Source organism: Anoplopoma fimbria, chromosome 18, assembly GCF_027596085.1.
Source record: "Anoplopoma fimbria isolate UVic2021 breed Golden Eagle Sablefish chromosome 18, Afim_UVic_2022, whole genome shotgun sequence".
In the NCBI taxonomy this organism is placed as follows: Eukaryota; Metazoa; Chordata; class Actinopteri; order Perciformes; family Anoplopomatidae; genus Anoplopoma; species Anoplopoma fimbria.
Window position 1 is genome coordinate 21,617,173 of NC_072466.1, and position 12,524 is coordinate 21,629,696.

The following is a 12,524-nucleotide window of genomic DNA, read 5'->3' on the forward strand; positions in this document are numbered from 1 at the left end:
AGGTAGGTAGGCTCAAAGGGGTGTGGTTGGATGGGGTGGGGTGGAGGGCATGTTACAGAGGCGTACAGGGATGGAAACCCTTTGTTCATGCTGTGGAAACAAATAATCAGTGTTTTTATTTGAGTCAGGAACGTTCAATTTCAAGATTCGCTTTGCTGAGACGCCTAGCAGCAGGCACCACAGTTACGATCCAATACAGTGACACACTCTTCTGTGTAATATCAACACGAAGCCACACAAACCAGGCTGTTCGGATATTTTCTCTGATATGTATCCTTAATTCCCATGCTGCGTTTACCCAGGGGGCATTCAAGATGTGCCCTATAGACGGTTTTGTTTCTCCTCACTCCTTCCAGTCTTCACGTTCACATTGTTTTCACAGTGAAACCACGTGATGCAGTTACTTTGAAGAGGTCTGGTATCAGGCTTCTGAAGACACCCTCAGCAAAGTCTTGTTTTGAATTCGTTATCCCTCACATCGCTCCAATACTAGTTTCCTGCCGCCTTTAAAAGACCATCTACGCCCAACTGAAGGCCAAGTGTTGAGGTCAACTTATTATCCTGCTGGTGAAGTGCAATAAAAAGCAGGCACAGGCTGAAGGCTGTGGAGTGTTACAGAACATGTTGGAAAGTCATGTGCCATTCCCCCACATCATTGCTCATGGACCTCATTTTCCACATACACACAACCTGCATACACTGTATAGCAATATTACATCTTCTATTAGATGCAAATGCAATACTAAACCGGACTATCAAATAACTACAATGTAAACCTATCTGCGTCATTTTTTGTGTGTGTATAATCACCTGAAAATAAAAATGGTTGTGTTTTCTTCTTCTTTAGCTTAGATCTACATACGGAGCAGGTCCTCTTCACGGAAAACGAAAACACTGGAAACATCTGTTTGCTTGAGGAGCTGCAGCATGTATTTCTGCACAAACTGCTTCTTCCACTGTACATTCACTTGAAATCTTCACAGCTAAACTGACTCTCTTCTGCCCCACCGCAAAATCACACGCTCACTCTACTACACGCTACTCTTACAACAACTAACTGGTTTTAGATTGGGGCCATTTGCGTTTTCACGAATCTGTTGCTGTAGTTCTTTCACACGCTTGGCACACTGGAGAAGTTTCAGTTGGTTGCAGTCACCAGGCGAGGAGGATAAGGGAGGTGTTTCCATGTCCTGGATGAGGATGAAGGGAAGTAGCTTACTTAACCCATGGTCTCTCTGTCTCTCTCTCACACACACACACACACACACCTGCATGCACATAATCCTATCTGCACATACAGACGCAGAGGAACAAGGAGGCTTCACATGTGTGTGCATGTGGATGAACTCACAAACACCCATAATAACGTGACACTTTAGTTTATCACTCGCCCTGTGCCACCCACAGCCTGAGGAATTGACTAACCTCTGCTACGTCATGGGTGGCACCAGTGGACAGACATACAGCACATGCCCACCCAGATGACCTTTCCGATGCTACACATCCCCTCCAGGAAGGGGGTGGTTGGTCATAATGTAAACACACACATACACACGGAATAGGATATTCAGATACTTGTAAGTAAAAGTACAACTTATGAGTTTCCTTAAAGGACTTTCCTTTAAAGGAAGGGTTGGTGATCTTCATCAAAATCATTTTTGATATTTTAGTTAAACTCTCATTACTTCCTGACAGAAACAAATAATCAAATGCTCTGCCACAGGACTGCAATAAGCCCGTCCAATCAATTCAGTCATCCCAAATATTTAATTGATACACAAGTCAATTTGTGGGTGAATTATTCTTTCAAGCCTTAAAATCACAAAAATGTTCTCCGTTCTAGTTAACGGAAACCTGATGTAATCTTAACAACACGCAGAACGTGATGGAGCAAAATGAAGTTCATAAAGTAATATGTTCACTATCCTGTCAAGAATACCTATCTCAGCTAGTCATGGTTTTATATATAACTGGCAGCAATGTGTCTTAGCACTCCCTCCCCGACCCTCGCTGACCTGCGAGGAACTTGCTGTGAGGATATTGTGTTTCACCATCTGAGACGCACAGATAAATATTGGAGGTGTAAATCATGTCCTGGGTTGAGGCCCAGGTGGGGGGGCTCAACGGCAGGAAATGCCCCTTGGGACTCCCGGGTGGGAAGTTAAACAAGCAGCAATATATTTCAACTTCATCATCTTTGTTTTCATTCCTGCTGGACATAGTGGTTCATGAACCACAAAGAAACAAAAGACAAAGCAGGGTAAAACTTGTATCAAACTTTGTCAAGAAATCTTCAGAAACATACTACAAATAACAATGGTAAAACAACGCACAGCAATTTATCAGGATTATTGGTTTATGTATGACTGACACTGATAGTTTTTATTGGCTGTGGAACAGGAGCTCTACCAGAGGTGACTAAAGACATTTAAGCTGAACACAGGAAATGATGCATGAACATATCTGGCTTGGATTTTCTTGTATTAATCAAGTTGAAGGTTTTTTAACCCGCTTACAATGTGTAATAACTTTCATGAGTGTGACTCATTCTTGCGTCAAGTTGCTTAAACATTGTATACAATAACCGGTGCACGGAAGATAGTTTTGTTCCAAGGTAGTGCCTCCTTTTGCTGTGATGTATTGAGGGTTGTGCACAAAGTTATAATGTGTTGCCGCCATGGAAACAAAGCCAACTGTCATCGTGACATCCCCCTTTGGTTTGTGGTTTGTCGTTTTGAAGCCTTGAGTTTGGCAATTTCACTGTCGCAATCTTGGAATACGACTTTTGCCATGTTGTTTGTTTTCGAAACCTTTCGAAATTTCGAAAAAATGAAATTTTGCCATTTACAAGAGTTAAATAGTCTTGTTTTAATACTTAGGTAAGTATTCTGGTTAAGATTTGGACCTTTTAAATTTTGTTTCTTTTTGCGGAGAAATACGAATTTTCTGCAAAAAACAAAACAAACGGTAGCTGTGTGTTTCTTGTATTGATTCCCAAAAATGCTGATCTTGACAGATTGATTGCAAGGAAATAAGCCATTTCATTGTGTTTGCAGCGCCACAAACTCACCCTCCCACGTGGCTCTTTACAAAGCCCATAAACACCAGCGTTTCCCCTCAGCTATCCTCTATGCTCTTCCCATTCCCACCTGGAACGACGCTGGCCGGTGATAGATGGATGCATGGACGGATGGACAGGAACACCCCTCATCTGTTCTCTCCACTTCAGCGGTAAAAAAACTGCAGTATTGGCAAGTTGCCAGACATATTCTGAACTTCCTGTGACTCCAGAAAGAAGAACAAATACCCAGGACCCAGGGGTTGTAGGGACTAGTCCCCCCCCCACCCCACACACACAGCAACACACACACATTGGCTTTACGTGCTCTACACTTTCCATGTACTAGATGCAATGGGGCACACACAAATTCATTTTCTGGCACCTTGCAAACCTTTTGTTCTACATGAGAACACAATGTCAACACAGACCTGTGATAACATTTGACTGGTTGATAGTTTCATGCCGCCGGCTGGAGTAACAATCGGAATGAAAGCATGAAAGTGGAAGTGTGCAAATCAGGAAGATTACAGACACACAGATTAAAAGGTAAACATGTTTTTTAAAGGCTGCACGGTGGTGTAGTGGTTAGCACTGTCGCCTCACAGCAAGAGGGGCCGGGGTTTAATTCCGGGGCTGGACAACCTTCTGTGTGGAGTTTGCATGTTCTCCCCGTGTCAGCGTGGGTTCTCTCCGGGTTCTCCGGCTTCATCCCACAGTCCAAAGACATGCAGCTTAGGTGCATTGAAGACTCTAAATTGCCCGTAGGTGTGGATGTGAGTGTGAATGGTTGTCTGTCTATATATATCTGCCCTGCGACAGACTGGCGACCTGTCCAGGGTGTACCCTGCCTTCCCCCATTGACTGCTGAGATCGGCTCCAGCACCCCTGGGACCCTTAACTGGATAAGCAGGTTACGGAAAATGGATGGAATGGATGTTTTTTAAAACAACCAGTGTCCTAATTTTGTATGGTGTAACAAAAATTATCTTCGGCTGAGGTGATGTGACAAAGTGCAACAGATTTAGCTAATAAATCATGACGTAGTATGTAACTTCAAAGTCCGCTGAGGGGACGAAAACATCTGATTTGTGTGGAGCAATGAGGAGACTGTAATACTTGTCTCTCTAATGTCCATCAGGGGGCGACTTCTTTTGTTGCTAGAAGAAATCTGGTTGTATATAAGAAAATGACTACATCTCTCTGGATTTATTCCCTCAGTAAACCTTGTAAACATGAGTTTATGGTCTCAATCTCTAGTTTCAAGACTTCTTCAATACAGCATGAAGTTCATTTAGTAAATTATGGTCCATTTAGAGAAAAATAGACCATAGAGCTTCCTTGTAATTGACAGGTTGTTAACAAGGAATTTTCCGATCTGGAAGTTGTCTGTGTTTTGTCTTTAAACTTTCACAGTGTGTTTTCAGTTTTTGAACGTTTATTAAAGTTACATTTTGGTCGCCTAAAATTGTTTTGCTCTAAGCAATCTGTTACACTTAGCTTCACCCTCACGTGTGACTTCTGTTTGCAAAAAGCCAAGATGGCGACTGCCAAAATGCCGAAATCGAGGCTTCACAACCATACTTTACTGTAAGAGGATCACCAACTCATATTCCAATAGAATGAATCTATTGGGAACAGGGTGTCTGGAAATGACCCAGTCTGCTTGGATTAGTCTCAGAAAAAGCTCCCTGAAGTCTTGGCTGTAGAACAGTGACCTGTGGAGAAGTCAGTTCCTCTGAATTCCAAAACCAGCTGCGATTCCCGTCACTTATTCGCTAACACACAATCCGTCATTGAGCCTGACTAGGTTTTCCCACACTGCTAGGCCTCCCCATGAATCCCCCTGTGTAAAACAGCCTTGTCCCCAATGCTTTGACCTACATATGGTTGCATAGCACACTGGGAAGGATAACATGTCTCTCCCTGTTCGGTTGTGTAATATAAATTGTGGTTCTTGGCATGAATTTCAAACAAATATGAGCAGCAAGAAAGTAACCCGCAGCGTAGAGACGGTTCCTGTTTGGAAACAGTTTCCCTCCAGCTCCAAGGTTGGGAATGATTAAAAAGCCTTTTAATCATCAACTGCAGTTAACACTTCTGTTTTTGGATTTTTTCATAATTCCGTAGTCCACACCTACTTTCAGCTACAGAAACGAATATCAAAAATGCTCATCACTTTAAGGACATTTGTGTTTGTATATACCTTTTTCACCTTTTCATCATCTTCAAATGCTGTTCAGTCTTCTCCACTTTGAGGTTCTACTACTTCTACATACTTTCAGCCATAGACCTCATTTAAGCTTTAAACGGGTCGGCTTTTCAGCTATCAGACTTGAATTCAGCATTTTGATAACTTTTACCGTTTTTTTAATTGTCGCACTTTAAATTGTATGGTTTACTGCAGGAAATGCATTTTCTTCTTCAACTTAGGGTTAGTGGACTTGTGCTTGTATAGCGTTTTTCTGGTCCTACGAGCACTCAAAGCACTTTTACACTGCATGTCATCATTCACCCACTGACGGCAGGGACTACCATGCAAGGTGCCTCCTGCCCATCCGGACTCTAAATAATCATTCATACCCCATTCACACACCGGTTAAATATTTTGCCCAAGGGCACATCGACATGGACTGCCGGAGGATTGAACCGCCAAACCTCTGATTGGAGGACGACCCTGCTCTACCACTGAGCCACAGTCGCCCCATGAAATTATTGAAGTGTGACGAGATGTTTTATTCTAAAAAACAAATGAAAAAAGTGCATTGTACAGAATAACAGGAGGAAAATATGATTTATATAGGGAGTACATATACAGACTTATGTAGGGCACATTCCAGTCAAGTGGTAAAAATAAAATAATCTGAAAGGATATCTCTGAAATACTCCCCTATTCCATCTCCATGCTTGCAACACAGAGTTGATAAAAAGGCAAGTGATTTTTCATCAAGGATGCAGAATGGTATTGAGACATTCAAAGCCAACTAGAAAAGCATTTAATTAAGAAAGTGCGTGTGATTGCTGTGATAAGTAGTGGTGCTGATTGGTGATTTTACAACATTATAAAAACATTAAAAACTCATAGTTTTTAATATAAAGCACCGGATGTATTGGCTCTTAAACTTAACATGGGTTTAGGATTTAAGGTACGATGTAACTCTTAACAATGTATTAACTGTACATGTCAGTATAATGAGCTTATGCTCAGCTGATCAGTGTTCGACACTGACCGTTTTGGAATTCGAGTCTAGTTTGTACAATGTGATATATATATATATATATATATGTGTGTATATATATATATATATATATATATATATATATATATATATATATATATATATATATATATATATATATATATATATATATATATATATATATATATATATATATATATGTGTGAGGTTGTGTGAGGTTGTGTCGGGAGAGGCGTGATGTGACAAGGAGTGAACAGAGTATGAAGGGAACAATGTTTGACTAAAAGTACTTGATGATTAATACCTTGATTTGCACAAAGCTATTTGAGGCTTGATGGTGTTGGACCTACTGAGAATATGTGCAGATACCTCAGAGTTGGATTATGCTCATGAAGGCTTTTTGAAGTTTTTATGGATTAGCTTTCACTTTTGGAAACTACATTGTCCCAGAAGGAACAGCGGAGAATGGCAAATGTATGCAAACATACAAGATGCTGTTGAAGCCTTGCGTTCAGATATCCTCTCTTTTTTTTTTTGGATTAAAGTTCATGACAAACATTGGCCACTCCTAATGTTATAGGCAGTTAGATAAATGTGGCACTGTAGAGTTTTATTTTGGTTAAACAGCACCAAATTCTCAGCCCATATTTTTTCACTCAACAGCTGGAAAGAGGCCACAGCTCTCAGAATCACCCCGCTGCAGCAGCCTTGTTGCTAAGACCCGTTTATGACTTGTGGCTCAACTTCCGAGAAGAGTCTTTTGTATTGTTTACCCTACATATTCTGCTGATTCAAATTCATTTCAGTGCTCATAGCTCTCATAGGGTGCTTTCAGAACAGCAGCTGGGTTAATTTGGTCTGGACCAACGAGAGAAAATGATACATTGTTGCATTTTAGTTCTGGTCCGGTCCTTGTTCACTCGGACTTCATACAAACGTTTCATCTTTGCTGGTAATTTAGCTCTTGAAATCATGCTAAAATCACATATCTGCTATCATAAAGTCCAGTTGTTGGTTTGTTTAATTTCACACCACAAATGGAACTTCACCAGAGTCCTCTAGGAAGCAGACCCAGACCCACCTTATCAGGCTTCTCTCTCGGTTGTTTGTTCCACACCAGCCCAAACGAAACAGACTGTCCAACAAAAACGTTCCATGTTTGGGTTAAAACAAGTTAGTTATGAAAGCGACCTTAGTAGCCAGATAATATTTGAACGAGCATTAAGCAGCTGAAATAAGCTGTGGACACAATATTATCATATTTTGACCATTTTTTTTCTTGGCCAAGCTAACATGCTAGCAAACAGTTGCTCCGATATTAACACATCCAGGAGATAGGAAGCAACATTAGTGTGCAGGTTGACTCTTGATTCTGGCCACCTGATAATTGTGAGTCCAATATCCCCTCTTATTTTAGCTCTCTCTTGAGTTGATACCAACTCCTGAGGGAAATACGCCTGGCTCTTTAGCGGCTACATACTCAACTATGTTCACCAGCTAGTCTCTAACTGTGTCTGTCTGCTGTTTGGGGCTGAGCAAGGAGTGTACAGTGGCTTTTTAGAGCTTTTTCTTTAAAAACAGCTGTGGGCCAAAAAAAACCGAGTGGTCTTTAAAACCAAAACAATGAGCTGAAAGAAGCTAAAACACACCGGGAACCTGAGAGGAACTGAAGAGTCTGAGTAGTGCTCTGTGGGTTCTTGACTACAAGCGACACCTCTCACTTTACATATAATAATTTGATCCATTGTAATATTGATTATAGCAGCTTTAAAATTATTTCAATGGTGGATTCACCTCATGATTGTTCAAATAAAGATATACCAAATTTGTAGTAAAAAATATATGGTGTATAAAGATGTGCATTTGTGGTTTCCCCAGCTTTCATTAGTCTAATCACACGTTAACAATATGTTTATAAGCTGACAACTTATTTAAAAGCAGACATTATTTTCTTTATCGCTTGCCAACAACTAAGCCTCTACATCTTCTCTAGATGCTCAGCCTTGTCTTGGCCGTGCTCTCCTGCCTAGTAAACACACTGCTTCCTGGTTGTGTTTCCTTCTATTTACGTTCTCATTTCTATCTGAAGGCTAGAGTCTGGGACTCTGTGGGCATCCAAGAGTTGGCTGGCTCAGACGGAGCTCAGTACACCGGAGCTGTCTGGAAATGTTTTCTATAGTGTATATGTGCCAACCATAGTGCCAAAGAAGAAAGTGTTTCTGGTGCATTTTGTTTTACTTTACTACAAGAAGTGTAGAAGGAAGGGATGGACATCTAGTCAAAATAATTTGATAGCAATGGCAAGGAAATCTGGGCAAAAAATCTGACAACAGCAATAGATGCCTCTTACACAGGACAAATGGAAAGCTGAAGAAAATGCTCTTAATTGAAAACTGACACATAACTTGAGCCTGCAGGAAGCACAGCTGGAGTAAAAAGAAGGCAGAGATTAACATTAAAGACAGAAATAACAGAAAAAATGAAATAACAATATTGAAAAAGACACCTTAATGTAGAAACAGGGCTGTGTTACTATGTTTAAGTATGTTAAACTCAATAAAACATTTTTTTTAAAGAAATTGATTAATTGATTTCCAAACCAACTCAGAGTTGATATTCATTGTCACAGCAACAAATGGACCAGACTCCAGATGACTTAAGGTAATCCGGTTCCAATACAAACATATTCTAAGCGCTGTCTGAATAAGAAACACTATCTTTTACACAAGCAGAGACATAATACATTTAGTTAAAAATGTTTATCATGTCATTGTTTGTGGCAGCTGGATGCTCTCTCTTGTGTTGATGTAAGATGTTAGGTTTGTAGGTATGTTAAGTCCAATCTTTTTCCCAAGTCATCAATCTGTACAAGTGCCGAGACATCTTTTTCAGGACAAGTCAAACTTTTATTTTAAATTGCAGACATCGATAGAAGTAAGCTGTTGGTTTTAATTCCTGAAAAACAAATATAAATTATAGGGGATTTGGCTCTAGGGAAAAGAGAGTGGATAATAAAAAGATATGCAAAAAACACATTCAAAGAAAAAACCCAGAAATAAATAATACTGTGTAAATCATATGTGTTCACTTTTGTTGTAGAACCTGTGTTTTATATATTCCAGTATCGTGTTAATGAGTAAATAAGTGTTAAAACAGTGAATGTCAAATGGATACAATTAGATTGGGTCAGTATTAGCCTTGCCCTGCAGCAAACTGCAACATATTTCAGGTGGCCAGTTAAGGCTGCATGCTTAAGCACCTGCGGTGACTCACACTTTCTCAAACACCTTTTATTGCGTGTTTTATGCTGCCATTGACTGCCTGCTGACTCTGCACTCATTACTCTTAACTTGCAGGGAAAGCACATCTGATTGCATCCCCGACCTCCAGCCGCTAGTGAGCGACCCACACTTTGCTCAGTTTAAGTGTTTTGGACGGTGTTATTACACGCTGCTGAGTACATCGCTGCCACTCTCCTGCCTCTACGTGGAAGGACCACTTGGTGAGTTTAATTTTGTTTTTTTGCTAGATCAGCAATTTCAATGCACATCTCAGGACAATTTTCCCCTAAGAGGCAGGTGCTTCACAACTGACTCAACGAAATTCTCAGGAATTCGAATTCTGACTAATTTCTGAGTTTTGTGACAATAGAATAAACTTGTGGAATTGGTGTGTCAAATTATCTGTCCAAAAGATCATTTAAAAATTGTTCACGTCCTGACCACAACCATGTCCTGTAAATCAAATAAGGTGTATTTATGAGATAATATTTGGAAGATGAACTTTGGAAATTAGAGATATGGAGGCACAGAACAGGAATGATTGGAAACTTAATTGGCCTGAATCAGATCAAACCTTTTAATTGAGTCTTGAGGCAAAGTTAATAATATTGTCGATTGTGGAGTGTCTACTTAAATACACATATTATCAGATTGCTTCCACATGGCGGACATAATCTATATTTTAACTGAATCAACTTAGGGTCAGGTTCTGCTTTTTACTCTGTATTTCATGCCCAGTCAAAAGGATCAATGGACGTGTAGATGAGGGTGTCATCAGCATAGTGGCAACAAATCGACATCATGGCTAAAAAACAGCAACGAGGAAAAACAGCAACGAACAGAACTCTGTGACGGTGTCATACATTACATTACATTACATTACATTACAGTCATTTAGCAGACGCTTTTATCCAAAGCGACTTACAGGAAGTGTATTCAACATAGGTATTCAAGAGAACTACTAGTCACCAGAAGTCATAAGTGCATCTCCTTTCTTAAACAAGCATCTTAAAGCATAAACCAGAGCAAAAGTATAGTGCAGAGGCAAATTACTACGAAAACAATAATTGCAACAGACTAATACGAATATAATAAGTGCTACAAACTACTACGAATAGGATAAGTGCAGTAAACAAATACGAATTCAATAAGTGCAGCGAACTGATACGAATACAGTAAGGGCAACAACTAATACGAGTGCAATAAGTGCTACGTGGTTGCTTAGAGATTTATGATGCAAGTGCAAATCCTCATTGACGCAAGGATTTGTCTTGTTAGATGACTGTAGCACAGCACTAGTGTGTGACTCAGCTGGTTGAGTATGACTGCCGTCTGCAGTCCCCACTGAGTTAGAGAAATGAGTAAACCACAGACATAGAGTTGCATTGTTTCGCCTCAGTGATGCTGTCAGTGAATGCACTGAGGGCAAAAAGAGATACAGCTAATCTTCAATTGAACCATTCATTTGTCAATTCCAAAGCACAAAGAACTGAATATTACCAGTTGTAACTCTACCTTTCCAATATAGTTGGATCACTGAGACCTTGGTTAGATGCCACTCCCTATCTCACTCCTCTCATTTCCTGTCCACTTTCCAATAAAGGCTTGAAATAATTGAAAGCATTGCTGCTCTTGGCTTCCGTTGGTGAAGAAAACACAACAATGCAAAAGTTTTAGTGTGATTACTTAGTTGTCATTTTTAAGGTTCACACAAAGTTTATTTTAATGCTCTAATGAACATGATAAACAAATATTGAAGAGGCCTTAATCTTATTTGAACCTGTAATAACAGGAAACAAGTTGTCCTAGGTGACTATTGTGCTTCAACATCAGAGAGTATAGTTCATGGTTATTATGGAAATACAAAAGTGTTGATGAACTATCTGAAAGAAAAATCCTGAGCTCATGGTAATATATTTTTAAAAGGGTTACAATCACAGATGGGCAGTGTTTATCTTATAATTGATACAATTACTTTTGAGTATTTTGTAAATGGTATTTGACAGGTCTTGCCAAATCTAGCTTGCACAACAACGTTGGCTTGTAATGGCACTGAAAAATAAGCTTAAAAAGGCATTTTTGGTAGGATCATATTTACCTACACTTTTTTCTCTCTATTTAGGACAGAAAATTCACTGAATTTGTCTTTGTGTGAGGTTGATACCCATTTATCCATAAAATTCCTGTGAAGCTGAAGTCCAAACTCAAGTATTTTACAGGTAAAACAATACAAGTTACTATCGGCTACAGTATAGACAGTCTAAAACATTAACACCATTTAGACAATATTATCATTTTATTTATCCTCAAAATATAATTTTCTCGTAAAATAAAAAGTTATTCTCCAAAATGAATCTTTTTATTTTAATATTAGTAATCTTTTGTCCAAATCTCAGATTTTTTTGTTTTGCCCTGACAGGGTTCCTAAAACTGTGCCTGGAAGGTTTACGCATAGTATCTTAAGACAAACATTTTCTTTTGAAAATGCAGAACAGTGCAGTGCCTCATTTCAAACTCATTTCATCAGCTGGACTCAAATTTGAGTTTTCAGTTGTGAGGCACAAAAGTTTCCATGTGCGTACTTCTCTGTGATCGCCTGGACAGTGAGTAGTATTTGAGTTGGCAGCCATGTCGGCCCCCTCTTTACGATAGCAGGGGAAAAAAACATGGAAAAAGAAGCAATCCGCGAAAGGGAGAGTGTCCCATGTGTGAAAGCGTTACCAGCAGGCCCTTGGCGTCATCTGTGACCTGCTGCTTCTGTCTGGCTTGGATCACCGCTTACTGTTTGTCAGTGAACGCTGGTTTAGATTGAAAGTGGAAAGACTGTGTTCTTAGTGTGAGTCAAGTAGAGAGTGTGTGTGTGACACGTATATGCATTCATTCTTCAGATATGTTGTCGTGAAACGAACAGTGAGTTTCATGATGATTTGACGTCATGAACTTCATCAGGATGGTTTGGTACGCACTTACTTTTTAGTCACAGGA